The 23,074-nt window shown below is 39.1% G+C and overlaps 1 protein-coding gene across 1 annotated transcript in view; it reads right to left on the reverse strand.

Moving 5' to 3' along the window:
- Positions 1–23,074, reverse strand: part of COL4A6 (collagen type IV alpha 6 chain) — a 112,734-nt gene that overhangs the window by 48,885 nt on the left and 40,775 nt on the right. The gene's annotated exons all lie outside the window — the stretch shown is intronic.

The following is a 23,074-nucleotide window of genomic DNA, read 5'->3' on the forward strand; positions in this document are numbered from 1 at the left end:
CCACTTATCCCTAGCACCCCAAAGAACAAACAAACAAAAAAATCTGAGTTTGTTTCTGTAGAACTGTTTAAGTGAACAGTGACAATGAACTTGCTCCCCCTGCCTCTGGCTGGCATTTCCAAGCTGCCTTCCCCATGGACTCGAGTGACAGAAGATTCATTGTTGCAAAAAATGTTGTCAGTAGAAAATTAGCTGTATTAAGTAGTGTACTGAGCAAGTGAAATCCTGCCAGTGTCAGGCCTGTTAAGACTATTAAAAGGACATTGTATCTAGAAAGGCAGGGAGGGTTCAGCCACATGCTGAAGCCGAGCAGACTCCAAACCTCCACAGGGTCTGCTGTGTCCAGATCTGTTAATTTGCTTTGGGCTCCCCTCCAGTTCTTTCCTTTACAACAAACCCTTTTAAAAAAAATGTCTAATTCCCCTTTGCAAGCAACGTCTATGAAAAGCTAGTGTTTCCTCAGAGACCAAGCAGGGATGTGGGCAAAGAGGAGAAGGGAAGGGAAGGGAAGGGAAGGGAAGGGAAGGGAAGAGAAGGGAAGGGAAGGGAAGGGAAGGGAAGGGAAGGGAAGGGAAGGGAAGGGAAGGGAAGGGAAGGGAAGGGAAGGGAAGGGAAGGGAAGGGAAGGGAAGGGAAGGGAAGGGAAGGGAAGGGAAGGGAAGGGAAGGGAAGGGAAGGGAAGGGAAGGGAAGGGAAGGGAAGGGAAGGGAAGGGAAGGGAAGGGAAGGGAAGGGAAGGGAAGGGAAGGGAAGGGAATTCCCTATTTTTCATACTTCTTACAGAAGTTTCCTGTGTTGCTGTCAACCATCTCATGATATTCCAGCTAAAACAGAACAACTTATCTTGGTTTACATGCTGCAAAATTAACAACTAAGAGAATAATCTTTAACAGCTCGTCTTTGAATCTGCATAAAAGGTGCTCAATCTTTACTTTCTACTCCTTGTCTATCTGCAGATATTCTAGCCAGTAATGTGGCTGCTCATATCAATGACATTTGTCTTACTGCATTTTGCAATAAATTAAATATCAAGGTGAATTTTTTGCAGACATTACTTAATATTAACTAAAATAATACAGACTTAATATTTGGCATAAAACATAGCTGTGGTTTTTCAGTTGTTATAATATCATAATTAAATATAACTTTTCAATTATTGTTATTGTGTTCTCTGTTTCTGCAGAATGCAAACTGTATCATTAGAATATGAACAATAGAGATTTGGATCCAAAGCATAACATTGCTATTCTAAAAGCAGATTTAAATTCTGTATGCATTTATGCTTCTAGGAGTTTCTGTCCATTTATCTCAAATTCCTGAGAGAAAAAGTGTGTAAAATGCTGAGATAACTAAATCTAAACTGTGGACCTTTCCTCTGTCTTAGCTAGCAATCCAAGTCACAGCCTAACCAATTCTGGACAACAATCTTATGACTGCTTTTTTCGCTCACTGGATTGTCCTATTATTTTTCTAATCTAATTATTCTATGGCATTTCACTGTTACACAGAAAATGTGTATATGTGAATTGCCACAAATTAAGCAATGTTCCAGAAAAACAATCTTGTCTTTTTTGCTTTGTTTTTATTGATGCACTACCATGTCCCATCCCCTGTTTGATACTCAGTGTTTGTGCTATTACAACCAAATTAGTGCTGAGTACAATGTAATTCTGAAAACAAGTCTGAGCCTGGCATGTGATATATGCAGCATGACTGCCTCTAAGACTTACTGCCATTTCATGTATAACATTAATAGTCTAGTGAACAAAATAGCTTCTTTTTTGGAAAAGAAAAAAAAAACCTAAATGAACAATAACAAAGTCCCTCTACACATTTTTTAGAAAAAGTATCCATTTTAGTCACCAGACAATGTTCTACATGCTAAACATTCTGTTTACAAGGGAGAAACACAGCAAAACTTCTCATTAGCCACTAAGGTCATTCAGCCCCAAAGGATGCTTCTGGTTAGAAAGGCAGGCGGGGAAAGTAGGCCATGCACAGATCTGGCCAGTACAGGGTCAGCAGCAAACAATAGATTCTCTGCAAGCAGTTTCCCCTACATTTTGCCTCCCATAGCCTTCCCAGCATGTTCCTGGCACTTCAGAAAGGTCTGAGCAGCTTTCCTTGCACAGGGTTCTGCTAAAACCAACAGTGTCTGTTGGAATAGATAATATTAGTCAAGATTTAAAACTCAGATGGGAGCCATATCATGCTTATTCAAGATAGCAGATTTAGAACAAAACCTCTTCCCAGAGATCTGTTACACAGCAGAGCCAAGGGGAGCTTTGCAAACACGTAAACAATTCACTTTAAAGGAAAAAATGGAGTCTGTGAATTCTCATCTATACATTCCTTGGAAATACACGGGCCAAAGCAGGAGTGGAGAGTAGCAGAGGTCTGCATATCTACTAACATAACATTTGGCCAGATTCCAGTTATCTCTAGGGGCTTAAGCAAAGTGGGTCCAGGCAAAATTTCACTGCAGTGCCTGATAACATAAGCGCCAGTCAGTCAGCAGCTGGTTTACTGGGCAGTGTCAGAGAATAAAATGCAATTAGTAAAAATAACTTCAAACCAGTCTGTGAGAGAAAAAAATAGAGGATTTTTCACTTGTCCTATATAAGTGTCGTATATTGATCGAGGTAAGGACAGAAATGAACTTTTCACCTACTTGAATTCCCACTGGCTAAGGTATATAGAATAAATGATCTATTCCAATGTTGCTTGTCATCACATAAATTGTATGTTTAAGTCCTTGGACATTTACTGCGTGGCTGTATTAACACTCCAAAAAGCTTCATTCATTTGTTGGTATAAACCACACTTCCAGTCTGCTTAATCTTTGACAGACAGGTCTCATTGTCCCCAAAATCCCTCACTACACAATACAACAAAGACTTAAATGACTCTGTAGGCCTGCTCTGCTACCCACACTGCTCTGCGCTTCCTGCCCATATATCCCTGGAATTCATGACCATGCAGATTACTAAATTACACACTAGGCCAGGGATTAAGCATGGCTCTTTGTATGGGAGCATCTGAGGTCTGGAAGAAGATTTTACCTGTCACGGTCTGTGCTCACTGGGCCTTGATGGGAGACAGAAGGAAGCAGCACTGCAGAAGATCACAAACACTGGTGTGTGATAATCAGCGATCTGTGTATGATGACAGGATAGCCTGACTGGGGCTGTCCTGCACACAGGTCTCAGCAGCTTTTCACAGACAATAACCAGCCTGCCATTTCCATATCAGCTCAGCAGCTTCTTCCTCCTCAAAATAAAAGGTGAAAGTGTTCCCTGTTCTGATGGATGGCAAGCCAGAAAATGGCCTCCACTGTGCCCAGCAGAACTGAAATGTGTAAGGGTCAGGATTGTATCCTGCAGTTAAGCAAATATATCAACAAGACAAAGGGAGAGGTAGACTAGCTCATTAGTTGTTTTAATTTAGCTGCTAATCAAAGCTGCAATTGTTTCTGATTGTTTTCAGAATGCTTTAAAGTTACACATCTAAAAGAATTAAAAATAAAACTAAGGAAAAAAGGTCTGAAGTAACAGCATGAATTTAAACACCTTAAGGTTATTGAATGCTTTTTATCCACTGCTTTCCACTTGAAAAAACAGAAGCCTTTAGCAGGCTTTAATCTTGATGTCTAGAAGAGACTGAGGAGAGTAATGTAGTCTTTACCCCAATGTAGCTTACAGAGCTGGCCATGTGCTTACGGAGGGCTGGCAACTCCAAGCTTTGGCTATGTCTGTTTAGTATTTCAGAAGTTACCAGGACAGTATAATGATGGAAATCAGGAAAAGTCTGTAGAGAGACACCACGTTTTACAAAAACAAGGTATTTCCCTTTTTATCTTTTTAAGAAATAGTAGGTGCTAAAATATTTTTTACTTTTCTCCTCTTTACATACATATTGTTCTAACAGCAAATACTGACATCTCCCAGGTTTTATTAGTTATGTTGATGTCGCCATATTTTTCTGAAAGGTGTTATTGTATTTCTCATGTATTTTGCACTCACTTGGAGCACAGTCAATGACAGGGAATATCTAAGGTTTGAAAGACACAAAGTTAACAGCATAGCCACTTCTATGGATTTGTTTCAGACAGCAAACTCTGCTAAAAAAACAACAAATGGGGACCAGTACACCACAGTAAAGTGATGTTTTAGTTCAACATCATCCTATTACATCAAAGAGTAGTGTTACTACATGCCAACATGATGATATGTCATTTTAGAGAAACCAAAACTGTCTCAGATCTGCAAATAGCCTCCTCGCAGCTCATAAAAAAATGCAACCCCCCAGAAACCCTGGGATGACAAGCACTGGAAGTGGATCTGGTCTGCACAGACTCAGCAGGACTCTTTGGAAGTTGCTGCCAGTGCTCCTTTTGCAGCCAGAACAGCCACTGTTGAGCTACACAAACTACTGTAAGGCCTTTCCCCAGAGCCATCAGCCAGGGACCAACCATCCCACTGCCATTTGAGAAAAATAAGCAAAGCATACTTTAAAAGAATAGAGAAAAAAAGAATCTTCTCTTGATCACTGCTGCAAACTGGCTTTGAACTTCCCTTGTTCCTGCACTCACTCCAATTTCAGTTAAACCACAACTAGCTGCAGCAATGTTTTTCCATAGGATATTTTTTTAAAGCTTCAAACCATGCTGCATAGCATGCAACAAACTGCCCTCAGCCCACACATGCATACCACCCTTCTCACACTAGGCTAAGCTCTCGATAATCCCCACAGGCATTTATAACAGCCCTTTAGCCAGCAAGAACAGCAGAACAGTGAGCTGGTTCAATGAACACACATTCACTTCTACAGAGTTTCAGATATAGAAAGACTCCAGTATCTTCTCAGTGACATCCCTACAGACACATGGTGGCTGCAGTGAAGCACAGCCCTGATGTCAGAGACAGGCATCACTCCTCCACTGCCACTGCTCGTGCCAGCACAGCCAATCTTCGCTTGGCTGAATCAGCATCAGCAGAAATGTTGTCTTAGACCTGCCACTGACTGGAAATGCCAGCTTTGCAAGTGTCTGCCAACCAAAGCCTGAGAGGACTCATGCCACTGAGGAAGGCTGAATAGTTAAGGGTTAGAAGCAGAATGAAGGAAAAAGAATCTGAGAAATGAAAGGAGATAATGTTAGGAAGTACAGAGTAGGCACAGCTATACTGTCCACCTTCAGTTTATGGCACAGGCTGAAGAGTACACACAAGGGAAGCCCACAAAAGTCAACAAAGAGTCCTGCATGTAGGGTCCTTGTTTCCAGCATGAAAGCAGTGAGGATGTGCATCAGAGACTGCTGCTGGTTGCTGATTATGTGTAGCCACCTCCTTGATCTTACTGCTGGTCCAAATGGTCAATCCAAGAAACAGACCCAGGAATGCTGAGCTGCAGTTCCACACGTGGCCATGGGAAAGGCAGGCTGCAGAGCCCACTTTCATTGTCCCAGCTCTCACAGAGGACATGCCTGAGCACAGGAATTGCATCTTAAACACCAGGATTTTACTTGAGTCTCAAAAGCTGTATCATCATCTCTTTGCTTTCTAGAAACAACATTTTTCCACTGACACAAGTAACACTGCAGTGTCAAAGCACGTATGGGTCAACTGGAATAATAACTATTTTATCCTGGAGAAGTGAAATTTAGCTATCCAGAAACTGTCTTTGCTGACTAAATAAAAGAATTAAAAAAAAAAAAATTCCCTTGTCTTTGCAATATTAGATGCAGCAGCAAGAGGGGAAGAAATCTGTGACTCCTTCATATTGTGATTACCGGTATCAAATTGACATTATTTATTTTGATAGAAAGATTTTTTTCCTATCACTACATCTTTCTAGTGCTAAGAGCTCATACTGTATTTATCAAAGAAACAATTGACTACCAACTATTTTATTTTCTTCTCCACTATGGCAATATGTGAAGTGTACCAAGTACTTTTCCAAGTACCAGCAGCTTCAAAGGCTTTTTTTTTGGTATCTCCAAATCTAGCAACCTTCCATGAAAGTAAGACAGATCAGATCCCTCCCTGTATTTAGCAGGCCAGCACTCAGAAAGACAACACTATCTTGAAGATATTTTGTACCCCTGACTGTAAGTCAATCTAAATTATGGGGTGTGCATACATTCAGTCATCCAATAAGGGTTAAATTAGTGACCTATCTTTCTCTAAATTAAATAAAAGAATGCTAAAACTTGATCCACACTGTGTTGATTAGAAGTAGGACATTCCACAGAGTCATGTGGTGCTTTTATGGCTCCTTAACCCAGCCAGGTATGGCCAGCTGGCTGCTGCCTGCTCCACTCCCAGCTCCAGGGCAGAGGCTTCTTGAACTCCTGAATCGCACTGTACCAAAATACTCTCAGGCTCTTCTTCATTGAGTGTCTTAGCCTTCAGCTTCACTTGGGTGTATATTCGGGATGTTTTACTTTAATGAAATTGAGGATCCATGAAATGAATCTTTAAATGTCCCTATTATGTCATCAGTGAGCACTAAATCCAAATGCTCCACAGTTAAACACAGATGGAAGAAAATCCAGATCTGCCCTTATGTCCAGCTGGTTTGGGATCATTCCATGGTTTTGTCCCAGCTGTGTGTTCTCCTTAAAAAATCAGGACATCTAATGCTTAGAAGAAAAGTTATTTGGTGCAAGGCTTTTTTATTGTTTATACAAAGTACAACTGATCCTGATGTGTAACTGAGGCCCCAGGCCCTGCTGTACTGTAAATATTGAAAACAATCACCAGACCAAAGGAACCAGAGTCCTTGCACAAATGCTCTTTTAAAAATATGATCCAGTTGGATGGTGTCTTCCAATTCTACCGGAAATAGCTTTTTACCTCCCACATTAACAGAGCTGTTTTAGGACAGATATATTTCTAATTTACAGGAATAAATTGACTCTCTTTCTAGATGGTGAAAGAAATCTGTGTAGTATTTCTAGTAGCACTGTAAGTTCAATGCAAGGAAAAAGTAATCAAGTGATAAATAAAGAAAAAGTAATTGATTGAAACAAAATCTCTTCCACAATTTTCCTGGTTAGGTTTCAGCACAAAAGTTATGTGAAATTATATCAATATTTTTTCATTGATATATCAACAAAATAGTATCTCAAACAGTATCTCCTGTGGAAAGAACATTAAAAATTAAACTAAGCAGATGATTTGTAAACATATTTTTTGTCTAGTCTGGAACACAAATTTTACACAGCACATAAAACTCTTAAATCCTATCCAAACAAGCTCAGGGGCAAACTAGATTATGAGAGTACATACCTAGAAATTTAGGTTTTATTTACTTCCAAAACTTGTGCAAAATATTTGGAAAATAATTTACACATAGGAAGCATTAGCTCAGAATCAGCAGAAAGAAAGTAAAGTTCATTATTAGTCATAGTCACATTTCATTACTTCTTCATCTTGCCAGAATAAGGCTCCTTTACACTTGTAAGACAGTGGTTAAAATATTAGCTCCTGTAAGCTGAAATGAGATTAAATCCTATATGTTTAGCAAAAATTAGCAAAATCTACCAGCTCTAACAAGCAGTACTTGCTATGGTTCTTGGAAGGCCTCCAAAGTGTGTAACTGGAATAGCTAGCTGTGTTTAGGAGGGAGTTTCTGATATGCAGTGACATTTAGGAGCAGGCAAAGGGCACTAGATCTTAGAAATGTGTAAATTTGTTCAGAAGCCATTTACATTCAAAGCTGACCAAGACCCCAGGCTAGTTCACTCAAGATAAAGAGTTAAAGGTCTTCTATGTTCACATCTCATGGTGAAGTGAGCAGACAGTTGCTGGAGTTGAGTGCTGGTCAGAAAAGTTCTTGCTGATTTGTGAAATGGTTGGACAGCACCAATGTTCCCAGTGTTGAGCCTAATGAGAGAGAACACTAAAAACCACTGGTGATGGCTTAAAGGTAGTGCTCCCCAGTTTCTCCAATAAAATGCACAGCCTTGGATGACTTACACATAAATAACAAGCTTTCAACTTTGTTTAGCTCTAGCTTTCATTCTACAAGTGAAGCTTTTCACTTACACTTCTCTAGTTTAAAGAACATTAAAGTTTTTAATATTTCTTCCAGGGCAATTGTTAAATACACAGGGGATCAGTATTTCCACATGAAGAGCGTGGATTATCCTCTGCAAAATAAGTTTGGGCTATTCTTTTCTGATTTCTGCCTAGAAAAACTGTTCTAATTTCATATCTACTTCTAGATATCAATTACAAACATGTAGTTAAACCTAAATATGGAAGATAAGCATATATCTACAGCCTCTCTTTAAAAAAAGGATATTTTACATCACCAGCATACCCAAAATACTGTGATTCAGGATCCCATTAATTCACCATTTTTTGCACAATGCTAAAGCAGCATCACCAAAGGCAGGCAAGTGACTTCTTAATCCTAGCAACTGGTTTTCACTAATATAAAGAACAGACCTCCAGCAAAGCTAAACCTGGAGAAACTGGTATTTCTTTGATATTTCTGACACTGTTCTGAGAAGTGTAGAAATGCTGCAGAATAGAGTGAAATCAAGATATGGTATTCACAAATATTCTGTTATACACAATTTTAGAAACATGTTTCTAGAACTGATATTTCTTGATTTAAAGTTCTCCTGCATATACTCAGTAATTCAGTGAGCTCTTAATCTTTAATTTGGAAAGTTGAAGCAAACTTTCCTTAAGACTTCACTAAAACCCAGGTGTTCTGGATCTTCCCAATACAACTATAGTATGAAATGGAAAGTAAACAGTCTAATCCATGTATAAATATTTAATAAGACACTTGAGTCTGGAGCAAAATGCAGCTAACTTACTGTTCCTTCTTTAGAATGCAAACAGATTAGTTTCATGACACAGTGTTACTACAAACTTCCCTTGACTATAAACATTTCCTGATGCATTTCACCAATAATGCAATGTATAGGAACAGAGGAAGGGTTTACTCTGCAGAGAGCATGTGGAAAAGGCCCAATTTCACAACCTCCTCTCATCTGATGATGCCTTTTCCTGAAGCACCTCGAGAAGTTCCCTCTGCATCATTCTCCTTTCTACTGGCAAAGAGGAACATGAATCCAGTTAAAAATCAATAGCAGATCTCAACAGAAGATGCTGTTCTGTTTCATATATCCCCACAAAAAAATCTCAGCCTGAAATCACAACAAGTATTTGCTAGAGGCAATTCAGATGGGACCAAGAGCAGCCAGAAATTTTGAGATATTAAAAATGTAATATTTAGTCTTAGAAGGAGCTTATAATTTCTGTGTTACTCTCCTTCAGAAAAAGACCCTGAAAGGTGAGTGGCCATACATTTCCTCTCCCATCTCTATTCCTCTGCAGTAAAATCAGACAATTTTTGTGTGGCCTTATGATGAAACAGGATCAAAAGACAGTTGTTCTGTCAGAGCTTTTTTGCATAAAAGTTTTCAAATGCCCAAACCAGTAATATGTTAAAACCACACTGGCCCCAGTGCTAATTAATCCCTAATTAATCAAAGACTGAAGAGAGGCAGCTTCTTCACAGGAGCTATTTCTATGTCTGATCTGTTGAGGGAATGGAAAAGTAGCTACAAATCCCATGAAAGCATAAAAGCCTCGTAACTCTTCTGTTCACAGTTTACTTCACATCTATTTTCAGACCAACATTTCTACACATAAAATAATGAGACATGTATGAGAAATTATTTAAACACTTTGTTGAAGTGAATCAACTTACATTTAATAACATGATCACTTGCCATTCAAAAAGCCAATTTTCATTGTCTGTGCCTATGATTCAACTTAGATTCTAATGTGGCCAGAAACAGAAGTTACAGAGTTATCAGGAACTGAAGTTGCCTTTTTTACTAACAGAATTTCCATCCTCAAACAGGGTGGCAGGCTCTTCTCTGAGCTAAACTCCATCCATGTGCTCTGCCATTTTGAGTAGCAGGCTTACAAGACAGAGCAACATTGCATTTTGAGCACAGAGCAGACTCCCTGTGCTTTGCTGGCACCCAGGCAGGCAGGTGCAGTGCCTGTGCAGCTGGAGGTGTTGGATAACTTTGGGTACACATTAAAGGAAAACTCCACACTTGCTCCCCTGCAACTTGGAAAGGACAGCTCCACATTGTCAATCAGCACTCAACATCTCCTGCAGCTCCTCAGCACAAGCAGTGTGGAAGGAGAGGCAGCTGTGCAGGACAGGAAATGCAAAGTGAAGGGAGCTGGGTGACCTGAGCACGGATGTGCAGTCACACACTCCTGCCCCGGGGAGCCTCTGACCCTGCCCCTGCAGAATCCAACAGCCCTGGGACAAACAGCTGAGACCAGCAATACATGGAAGTGGAAACAGCCACAGGAACATGAAACTGTTTTTCCAAGGTTATTTTGCCAGGTCATCTAAGATTTTTATGGCCACAGTCTGAAGCACTGAAAGCAATCCCAATTAACACAGCTGGCTACCAAGGTAATAACCACAGCTGTGCTATTAACAATGTGAAAACCACTTACCGTTTTCTCTTCAGTCTCTTAACAATTATCAAATAGGGAAATTATCAAATTAGTTTTAATTACAATATTAAAAATTACTAATTATCAAATACTTGTTTGTGTTCAGGTAATTACTAGGCAAAAGCTAGTTGTACCATATGCTTTCCAGTACATAAGAAAAAAGTGATTTAAAAAATCCTAAAATAGGGTTTTTAGGTTTATGTGTTCAAGTCACATATCTTTAATCTATTAGGTAAGCCAAAAGTAGAAGGAAGAAATGTAAACCAAATGCTGACTTGTTAGTAAAGTATAAGCTAAAAAAAAAGAATATGGATATGCCAGATGGTTCTTATCAGAGGTAAGTCAGTATTTCTAAAGATGCTTTATTTTTGTTTGTCACAGTTATCTGTTCCTATGTGCAGTTAAAACACAGGAAATTTAATTAAGTACAGATTTATTTGACAGGGATGTTATTTTTTTAATGAAACACACTCCCACTTCAATTTCCCTTATGCCAAGAGACATATCTACTGGAAAAGTGTAAGATGGAAGAAAAGAATGATGTTTCTAAAAATTCAAACATCATTAAAATGGGTACAACCAGCACCACAGTTGCTCACAAGTTGATAAGACATTTTATGAAATAACAATAAAAATCTCAAACCCCTGTTAAATAGTTCTCATGAGGCACTGCAAGTGAGAATCTGGAAACATGGCAGCATCATGCTGCTTAAAGAGGAGGTCTGGAAAAAAATCACATATCTGGAGGTTCCAAAGAAGACTATTGCACAAGATGGAAGGATCATTAAATTCCCATATCACTGAGGGACACACAGGTTGTTTTTTCTCCAGGGCAAACCACTCTGTGATACTGTAAAACATGAAAAATCCCAGTGTTCCTCCCTTCCTCCTGCCCATTCCTGTTTGTCCATGTGCTGAAGAGAAAATTTTCACCTCTTTAGAGTAATTGATCTCATCAAAAACTCAACATTAGGAACCTGTGTGTGTTTCTAGCAGCCAGGTCACAGAGCTGAAACCTCCTCCAGGGTAACACTGGAACTGAGTGAAGCAGGATGAAGCTCTGAATGTGACATTGACTCAGCATGGTCCCAGCTGAGTATCATTTGCAGAATAAAGTCTCAGTTTTGCAGAGGAGTTCCAGTTTAAAGTAATGCACTTCCTCCAGCTATAGCATCCTGCAGCACTATAGGGAGCATTCACACAACTTTGCTAGACAAATGTGAAGAAAAATACATCAGGAGGTACCTCCCTTGAAATTGCTACCCTTAACAAAAATTTCACAAAAAATTCACATAAATGGTTGTTTGAGCAGTCATTCTGGGAAGACTGAAAGCAATTTGCTTTAGTGGTTTGAAAATTAAAATCCTGGTTTTCTCATAGATGTGGGGAAACCCCTCAATAACACCAAGGGAACCCAGCTTTCCTCTTCAGTCTGGAGAATTGATAATACTGATACACAATACAACAAAAGTTTGACAGAGCTCATGTCCTGCTTACAGCAGATACTGATGAAATAAACCTAAAGACAACTAAATGTGGAACATCTGGCATGTGATTCTGCAAGAAAAAATAATGCAGAATACAGCATCTGAAGAAAACTCTGACTACTTTTTGTTACCCAGTGTACAAAATCCAGCCACTGCAAGCAGAACTTCTTTTCACCCAAATGTTCTCAGGAGTTAATGCACATTCCAGCTGATAAAAGACAAAGGAATGATTAAACTAGATTAGTTCAGGTTTTAGTCCTGATGTTAGAAAAACAAGTGAAGTTTAATTACTTCACAGCTCTGGAAAAAAATCTGGAGATAACATTTATGTCATTTATTGTTTCAAGAGAAAACATTACATCTCAGGAAAATTCCCTTTAAGGTCCCAGAAACACAGATCCAAGCCTGCAAGGAATCACTGGGTGTCCCATTGCTAGTTTTGTAATGCTTTTGGATTTACAACTGAAGTACAGCTGGAGTTACACAGGGAATGACCACCTGCTGCCTTGATTTTGCATGCAGACTTCCCTTCTTCATTTTAAATTTGCTGTGAGACAAGCTGGATTATATTTCCATAGCTAAGGATATTCCAAAAACATTTTGTCCTTTTAGGAAGATATGCCCTAATTAAAATAGAACAAGACAACCTCTTCTGCTATGTCCCTAAGTGTGGAGAGAAAATGTATTCCAGAAGAAGTGATTAACTGTTTTCAGGGGTCTCTTATTAAGGAGTACAGAAAGCTAACTTTTTAGAGTTTAATATCAAAATATTTTGTGTGAAGTCACTTACTTTCCTGAAAATATAGTTGAGTAAGCAGCAATTTCTTAACTAAAACTTGAAGAAATATAGAACTAATGTAATTTACACAGTGAAAGCACATTGGATCATCAGCTTTTTTCTACTTATATTTGTAACTGCCCTGCACTGCAGGATTTCCCTCATCTCAGCTGGATCCTCAGCCATTAGTTATCACAATAAAGGAAATGAGACAACATCATGTGGGTATTCACAACATCCAACATTGAGTTACAAGGGAAATGAAGCCACACAAAGATGAAACAAAACTTGTTTAAAATTTTTGCTAGAAAATACTTATCACCGATATTTCTCATATAAAAACATCCTGATTTACGTTCCAGCTGTTCCTAGATAATTAATGATGCCCGGGTAAGCAGTCCTCAGTCCATCTGGGAGCACATCAACCAGTGCTCCCAGTGAGGTTGCTGGTGACCCCCAGGACGGGCTGAGGTGAAGCATTCCTCACCACTCCAAACCAGTGGGAGCCAGGGTGCTGGGCAGGTCCCACAGGTATCTGTCCAGGAGCTCAGGCTACAGTTTCTGCCCTTTTGAGAGGGATAGCAGTGTTCATCAATCCAAACCACCACCAGTGCAGTTAGCAGTTCAAGTCATAAAGAATAAAATATTATACAAAAAAGAAAACCCATCCCACTTTACTGAACAGGATTATTCATGTATCTTGCAACTACCAGGGGACAGGTTGTTGAGACTCAAAACAATCCTTTAATTCTATGACCTACATTCACTAGCACAGAGGTAAAGTCTGAAATTGCTGTATGTAGTGATTTTGCCTTCCAGAGCACAGGCTCTGCATGTGCTCACTCCAGGAGCTTACAGCTCTTTCTACCAGAATCTATTCCCTAAGTGCAATAATTATGGCAAGAATACCCTGCATTTCTCTTTTTTTCCTCCCTTCATTTAGAAATTTTTATTCTGTTTTTAGAACCTGATGGGAAATAGGACCCAGACACACGAGTAGGCAGATGGTGTCAAATCTGGCAACAGAGATAGAAGCAAAAGAAATTTGGTGTTCAGGGGAATTTGCCGCTGTGTTAAAATGTATCCCAGCTTTAGGAGCAGGTGAACAGAACACAGCTCAGGTAGAAAGCAGAACAAGCTCTCCTACACTGTTCCAGCAGAAAATCATGGATGAGAACACAAATCTGAGAGATCTGTCTAAAGAGATAGCAGCTTTATAGAACTTTGAAAAACAAAATTTAGTGCAGAATTGCACCACCCTTAGAGCTAAACACTAGGTAGTAAAAGATTCTTGCTTTACCATACACTGAGAATTCAGCACATGCTGAGTCATTTTATACAGACAGCTTTCTTTGATCATTTAAAAGAACTATCATCAACCTTTAAAAAAGGACAACCAGATGTTTCTTAATAATCCTTCAAAATTTCTACTCTTTGTACTTGTATTTATTATGCATATTATTTTTACTGTATTTATTATGGCTCAAACCCAGAAATTCTGAAATTATTTTAACTTTCTATTTATTAGCTTTGGCAACACTCTGCTGTTTTTTTAAAAAGACCCACAAAAAAACCCTTCCAAAAATCACCCATTACAACCAAGGACATTTGCATCTATGCTACTTTTCAGACTACTAAAATGTTTCTATTTCCTGGATGTAGTAGTTGGGTGAGATACCTGGTACAATTCACAATATCCCATTCCTACTACGTTTGCACCTTTCCTCCAAATTTGTCTTCTATTTTGGCAGTTCCACAGAATGACAGAATGTCAAAGAGAAACCCTAATATGTCAACCATCAAATCAGGACAGTCACAAAAAAAAATGCTTGTTCTAGCAATGGATTTATGACTGCCTAGACAGCAACAGCTAAAATATCTCTAATCAACAGCTTAAAAGGAGGAGACTGGCAAACACCTGAGCATTCCTCCTATTTTTGCTCAAAGTCAAGGGAAAAGTTATACAATTTATACTTCTACCTAGATTCTCAGCCAGACCACTCTGTATCCTACATGTTATTAATTCTTCTCTTATTCCCACTATGTTCTGTTATTTGGATGTTGCTTTGTTTGTTTTTAAAAAAGGTGGCATCATTCCCTTTTATACTTGTCTTTCATTTTCTTCACCATCAAGTGTTCAGAAAGTCAGCCCTAACATTTTGCTGGACACCAGCAAACACACACATTCCTCACTCACAAGGAGACAGCATCTCCCCATTTTCCTTGCCTATCACTGATGGACAATGAACTATCTGTTCTCCTGTCCCCTAAACTCTCCCATCTCCTACCAGGAAAAGCTACGCTTCGCACCAAAAATACTGCACATATTTCCCAGAAAACAGGTAGCCTGAAACACCTCTGCATTGAGTTTTACTTCCAACTAATTGGCACTCTAGCCTCTCCTAGCACTACAAACAGAGTTTTGCCTGCTTAGCCATCTTCATTGTGTGCTCCCTGGCTGCAGGCTCCATGACTGGCGTACTTCCTGCCTATCTGTTGCCTAATTAAGTTTGCTTTGTAGTAATCCCTGCTGTTGGCTCTTTTCCTGGCTCATGAACCGGCTAACCTGACTGTCAGCCAAATCTCTTCAAACTGGGCCTTGCTCACAGATTGGTTCTGTGATCCTTCTGTTTCCAAGGCTGACTTACTCAAGGAATCACACTGGAAATTGCTGTCACACCTTTCACTTGATGCCAGCGGAAATGCTTTAAAAAAGACTTTTGTTTCTGCAAAGGGCACCTCTTCTCATTTTAAGAAGCTTAAAAAATAATCAGTACCAGGAATATTCTGAGCCAATCACACTTAGAAGATGAGCAAGTTTTGGAGTGGGGTGAGAGGAAAGAGGCATGAAAAAAATTAGGTATTTAAGAAAATTTAACCTGGACAAAAAGACATACTCTAGGTGGTGAGTACCGTACATGAGTAATATAGAATGTGCTGGAAGAAAATGCCCATTGGGTGGTTTCAAGGCAGAATATAAGTTACCCCTTCTTGTTTATCAAATGCTTGGAGAGGAACCTCTTGTGCCATTTCTCAAATGTAAGAGGGCACTAAAAATCTCTCTTCAACTGAAATAGCATTGCAGGAGTAATTGCACAAAATTCTGCAGCTTTTGTTAGGCAAAAGCCCAACCAGCCAATTATATGATCAAAGACTCACAAAAACATTTGTTTTTCTTGTCCTGGACAGGACACTAGAGAGTTTATCTTCCTGCAGAAATTCTTAGTTTTCTTTGACTTCAATGTGGAGTGGCTGAAAAAATACAATTTTAAGAATATTTACTAATTTACTATTTACTTTTATTAATATATTTTATATTTATTATAATTCCTCTCCTACAGTGAATAAATGAATACACAAGAGAAATTGAAAGGTTGGTGTTAGTCCTATTCTAAGAAGTTACGTGGCAAGTAAAACATCACAGACTCATCAAAGTCTCCATTCTACGGCCAAGAAAGACAACAATTTTTACAAAGAAAGAATTTGGATACATGTTTTTACTCTCCAGTACTTAGGAAGCCGAGGGGGTCGGTACTAGGAAACCATTTCTGAACTCTCTGTTTTGTCCATATGGAGCAAATCCTCAGCACAACTCATCACTTTTGGTCTTGGAGAAAGTGCCACAGATAGAAAGTTAGAACAGAAGGTCGGTCGTGGCAAGGCTCCAAAGAGGGAGAGACAAGGCTAGTCTGGCTCTGTCTTCCCATCTGTCTACACACCTACAATGAAATCAGTGGGAGTGATGGTGCTGCCTTCAAGGGAACAGCACGTTCCTCCTGCAGGGTACCAGGGTAGCCATGGCAGTCATACAAACAAGAAATGATACAGCTCCCATTCCCAGGGCAACGTGCCTGCACCCTCAGCTCACACCAGCAGCAGAGCAGAGAACCACCAAGGATCTTCAGATGAGGAGGATTTATCACAGCACAGGGCAGAGGCACACAACTGTACCAGCTGAGCACGACTTTCAGGAGTCATCTCAGCTCCCACCCATGTCAGTAACACCTCACCTCTGAAAAGCTCGGTTTGGGAAAACTAGAAACTTTCAGGCTCAAAAACAGAAACAAAAAGGACATTCACTTGGTATAGTGAGACTACACAACTTCTCCTTAAACTAAGACAACTCACAGCATTGTAGGATGAAACAAGGAGCTTTTTAAATGCTCTATTTGCTTCCAAAACAGTGTAAAGACTTTGAAATCCTGGGTTAAAGCTCACATGAAGCACAATTACTTTAACAGTGACACATCTTCACTGGGTTTTTCTAAGCCATCTGGAAGTGCTCTGTGGAGCACAGCTTGAAGACCCATGTTCTGGTTGATTTCAAAGGTCCCCACTGCAATTACAAAATCTGCTGCCCTTGCAGGCAGACTGAAAAACACTTTCAGGTCACAGTTACCTCACCCACCCTGGTGACACAGAAATGCCATGGATCCTGGCTAGTTTTGAAAGCTGTGGAAAGATACATTTCCTAGAATATATTTAGCCTCCCTTAGTACACACATTCTCTCAGACAAAGCTGCAAACCAAATCACAGAGACAGGGTTTGCTTCCAGAGCCTCTTTGGTCACCATCCTTCAACACAGCTGTTGCTGAATTCCAGGATAAGATGGGGGCCTGTCCCCTCGAGAAGTCTTCCCAAAGAGGTGATGTAAGACTGCACAGAGGAGCAGGTTTGGTCTTGACAGCCATTGCATAAGGAACCCTTTCAAATGCAATGACTTTGGTTTTATTTATGCTGCTTTAGTATTTGGCGTGGTTCTCATTAGAGAGCTAAGCTCAGTGTATTTAGGTTCGGTCAGGACGACATGTACAATAATTGTTTAATGCTACATTTGGCAAAGTTTGTTTAATTACTTTAAAAAAAAACAAACCTTGGCAGTTGTTAAAAAAAGCAGCTGGCATGTAACTTGTTTGACTTAACTATTACCTCATTTTCTTCCAAAATATTTCCAGAACTTCTTAATGACAGCAAACAGATGGTCATCATTTCTCAATGTTATAGATAATCCTCCTCCCAAACCAAATGATGGCATTTTATATGTTTAACCAGAAGGGAATTGAAACAAGAATTAGACATTATTTACATATAGTCCATCTTTACAAAAAATAACTAGATAACAATCCCAGTTTTACTTGTTACCTGTATCCGTGGTTAGTGCATTTAGCACTGCTCACATCTTGGCATTGTCAGTTTGAAATAAATGGCAGCATCCCACAATCTGTTTTGATTTTAACTGGTCAGCCTGCAGGCTATGGTTATCCAAATGGCATCACTATGTCCCACACTGCTTGTCAAGCCAGGGTGTAGGAAGCCACATTGAAACACAGAGAAGTTTGAACCAACAGCATTAAAGAATTTTTTCACCAGCAAATATGTTTGTGTAAAGCACTTCTGCATTTTGTTGAGTCGACACTTTCAAAGAAATAGTGTTTCATCAGGAAATCTCTGACTGTTCCAAATAGAGTGATTAACCAGCCAAAGCAGAAATCAGCAAGCATTATTAACAATACAATTTATAACTATTACAATCTCATGGCAAAGAAAGATCAACCAATCTTCAACTAATTATCACAAGAGAGACACTTTGTACACCCAGTATTAAGTTGAGGGGATTAGTTCCAGACAAAAGTTAATCTAAGATCTCTTGCCAATGCGACTTTAGTTTATGCTAGATAACAATTAGATTAATCACCCAAAGTTCTGACCTCAGGTTATGCTGTTCACTGCATGGATGTTGAGGATCTGTCTATCTTTTCTTGCTTGCTTGATCTGCAGTAATTCTATCAAAAACTGATTGCCCAGACATAATTTACACTACATTTACTGTCATCATTTTAACTTCAGAAAAACCATGGGGAATTGCATGTATCTCTGGGCACACCAACCTTTAATTCAGATAGCAACCACATTTTTAAGCAAATCTCTCAATTTTAGTCAATTCCAGCTACTCACAGTGTTTTGTTTCACCCTGTGGTGTAGTCTTGGAAGTAGACAAAGAGGATTTTGTTTGAGTGGGACCAGGTCAGGGGATGGGTTCCCTGGCATACCTGATGCACTCCAGCAGTCCTTTACTTTATTGGACCAGACTTTATCCAGTGTAAAGTGTTCACCATGTCCCCAGAACCAACTGCCTCATTTCACAGATACTTCCCCTTCCAACCACACCAGTTGCTAGAAACAGTCTCTGTGGAGACATTTTTTAAGACAGGAAAGTGGTTCTATCATGCCATTAATAGTTTTCTAATCAATCATATAATAATATTTTAATGGACTTTAAATAGCACATTATATATATAGACATGATTACATATTACAGGGAAAAATATATAATTAGCAACATCAAGTTTTCCCAATTTACAACCCCTGTAAGCTGTAAAAGCTGCCTGGGACACAGGCTCTCCTGAGTAGTTTGTGAAGTCTTGGAAACAATTTTTAAAATTTTTTTCCTTAATTTCTTTTTTGGTGGGGGAGAATGAAAAAATCCAAAAGATTAGTTCCAACACATGTTGAGTGAAGTTTAAAACAAACTCTAATATTGTTATAAATTCCAAGATAAGTGAACAGGCTTCAGGGGAAGGTATACATGCAACAAAGACTGGCTCTGCTACTTTATCTTCATGAGTGTTTGAAAGTTGATGACATTATATAAAAACAAAAAAAGCCAACATTATTATAAACAAATGCAAAATGAGCTGCAAAATGAAATGGTGCAGGCTGCCAACTATTTAGTGCTTCTTGATACTCTGAAAGTATGAAAAACGCCTCCTGTTCCCTGCTGACTTATCTGCAGAGCATTTCTTAGCAAGACAGCCACCAATACAGCATGAAACTTTCATCAACATTATCCCTGCCCACAAACTGTGGACAAACAGTGAGCAATGACAATGAAATGAAAAACACTTTTTTCAACACAGCAATTTCTTCTGACAGTCCCAAGAATCTTCTAGTTGTAGATCACTCACCTGCAGTGAAAATGAACACATCCTTGCACTAGGATAGGGGCTAGTAATTTAATTTACATTCACCTCCTCATTTAACTTTTTATTTCATATGGTTGCTTTTCTTTCACCTTTCCTCTTGTGCTCCATAATTTAATATAAAGCATTTTTTTTACCCATCAGTTGTTGTTCCTAAAGATGACTGTAAGTCTTGTATGCAAAAAGGGGTTCAGTGTAAGTTTGTGTTCAGACTTTCTCCTATCCCAAAAAATTTTATGTAGCAAGGTTCATTCAAATACTATCACAGCAGAATCCCTTTCAAATTGCCTTAGTTGGATAACAGAGGGACACAGAGATTTAGAAGATCCACACATTCACCTAGAGATTCCAGCTGGACAGGGGCTTGTGTAACCTCTGGGATGCTCCCTGGCATTTTCTTTGCAGAGCATTACATTAGCTTTCATATCAAAATCAGTACAAGTTCCAACAATGCAGTTTAGGGGAATGGAACAACCAGATCCAAAACTCCTAGGTTTAAAATCAATTTCCTGGGCTTCACTTGCTATTACATTTACTGTTACACTATCATACCATGTGTAGCTATCTTCTTGTGCACTTCAGCAGTAAGAGCCATGCACTCAGTTTAACTCTTAACTTGACCTCAGAGAAAATCTCCAGACAAGGTCCTAGCTGGGACCCTTCAGTGAAGACAACACTTCTTCATGAAGAACTGGACTTCTGCACAAATCACTGGATTGCTATTCACACATCTTTACAAGATAAATACTGATAAGTAGGGGAAAATGGCTGCAATGGACGGGAGTTTGACCACTGAATTATGCAGAGACAGGCTTTTCATTAACTCATCATTAGATAAAGGAACCAGTTCTGAATCACTGGCTAAGATGAAGAATGCTTCCGTAACAGATTTCTTCTTGTGCAGGCTTCACAATAAATTGGATCATATCAAGATTCAATGCACAGCCTAAAACTGGCACAAGGTAACATTACAGCTTTTCAAATGTAAGCCAAGCATTTGGACAACAGAAGGGAAATTTTGCTCTTTTAGGAGATGTGCCTTACCACACTGCTAGGAGAGCTCCCTAAGGGGCTGCTAGACAAGCAGCTCCTTCCTTCAGAAAAGAATCTCAATTATTCCACAAATTGCTGACTCACTGCATAGAGATTAATCTAACAAGGTCAGTCTTACAGTCAGTGAGATTATACTGGTTTGTTGAGTTTTGGGGTGGGTTTTTTTGGTTGGTCGGCTTTTCTTTGTGGTTTTTGGTGTTATTTTAATATATCCTACACATACAGCAGCAGTCTACAGCAAAAACAAGAACGTGAGCACCTGTGGATTACACACAACTGCATCCTGTTTCTAGAAATATCTTTCACTGATCAAGTAGTCTGAAGCAGTTTTGACACTTTTATTGCCTAAATAAAATTTTTAAAGATTGATCTGATCCAAAGGGCATTCAGGGAGGACATTTAAGAACATTGTCTATATTATTTTCATTAAGCTGTCAGCTTATTGTCATTTTTCTTGTGCTTTTAAGCTATTTCCTTTTAGAAAGAAAGCTTAGCTTTATTCTGATCTGGTTAATTGTGCAAAATTGACAGCTGAAAGAGTTTTTTAAACAAAATATGGATTTAGGGCATTGACGAAGTCCTGTCTCAGTTTCTGAACTTACAGGCTTTGCAGCAGTGGGGAAGCAGCTAGGCAGGAAGCCAAGGAATTAGCCTCAGGCTGTACAGTGTCCTGCAAGAAACAAGCTGTGTGGAGGATACATAATCACACCGTCCCCAGTTCAGCCAGTCACCTCCACATCCCCAGGCATGGCAGGCCTCCAGTAGCTGCCTGCTGATGTCCAAGAAGGTGTCAGGAGGGCTCAGCACACTTGATGGAAGCAGTGTTGTAAAAGGGAAAGATTACCATTTGCAGCAGACACTTCACTCCATGGACAGGTCTCAGCAGGATGGAACATGTGTCTGAAGGACTGAAAATGCCCTACCCACACAGGTCACATAAGAAATAAGCTAAAAGCCAAATGAGTTCTCAGGTCAGCAATGAAAACAGCCTAAAATCTTTGTGACATCTTAACAAAAGAGATGCCAAGAGCTCAAACTGCAAGGTCAACAGCATTGTGGCCACTTCAAACAATCAAGTTGGACCCCAGGAATGTAAAGAGACAGAAGAATGATGCTCATTGCTGTCTAAAGGTCAAAGCATTTACAGGATATTGTGTTCCAGAACCAAACTAGGTCTGTCCCTTACTGTATCTAATCAAAAAAGGTATTGAGCAATTCACTTTAGCTCATATTCTAAGATATATTGAGAACTTCCTTGCAAAGTTCTTCTACTTATCTGTTTAGACATGCTTTTCCTCTGCCACATGATGAACTGAAAGAATTTTTATATTCTCAGAGCAAGCACATCACCAGTTATCAATTAAGCATTCACACTCAACTCTATCTGCAATTAGAAAAAAACATAATTTTTAAAACAATAGTTTTTAAATAGCAACATTTTTCTAAATTCAGTCCAAAAAGTAATGCCTTGCATGTACACATACAGTATCGCTGAAATAGACAGGCAAAATCAGGATTGCTAGTGTTTAAATAATACTTGATTTCTTTTGGTTTTGCTCAGAGGATGAGTTTTCAATATGATTTTGGGAAGTACAGCTGATTAATTAAACAGGACAACTTGTAATTTCCCTTCTCTTTAAGCCTTTCAAATTCCTCAAGTACCTACTGTGTGCTCTTTCCTCATTTCATCTCCAAAATCAAAATCTGCAAGATTCATTTTCATACATGTTAAAATGCTCTAGAGCTTAAGATAAAACATTAAGTAGATGGTGTCTGGACAAAAATTAACATTGCAATTGAAGGCAGAGTGAAGTCAATTACTGCGTTCCCCTAAGACAGGAGATAAGCAGCTGTATTAAGTTATATTCTGTTCATAAAAGCAAACAAAATTAAAGATTTTTACAGAAATCTTGCTTAAACATTTGGCTTCTTCAAATAAAGACTTTAGAGAGAGAGAGACTTCAGCTACACAAACAACTTTCTCAAAGGGAATTGCTTAGATCCATTCTGAGTTATTATTCCTCCACAACCAAATACACAAATCAAAAACATTTCCACAAATAAACAGAAGTTATTAAAGTAAGGCCTGGGCAAAATCTGTATTAAAAGCCCACACTACTTTGACTTTCCTAATTTTAACTGTTGTAATCTACTTAAAAACCATCTGACTTCTTTTAAACTAGGGCTCAGATCCCATAAAGAAATAGGATTCTATTGAAGACTCATTACAAAGCCAGCCATTTGTAAATCTTCAGAATAGCTTTTGAAA

This window comes from Lonchura striata, chromosome 14, assembly GCF_046129695.1.
Source record: "Lonchura striata isolate bLonStr1 chromosome 14, bLonStr1.mat, whole genome shotgun sequence".
Classification (NCBI taxonomy): Eukaryota; Metazoa; Chordata; class Aves; order Passeriformes; family Estrildidae; genus Lonchura; species Lonchura striata.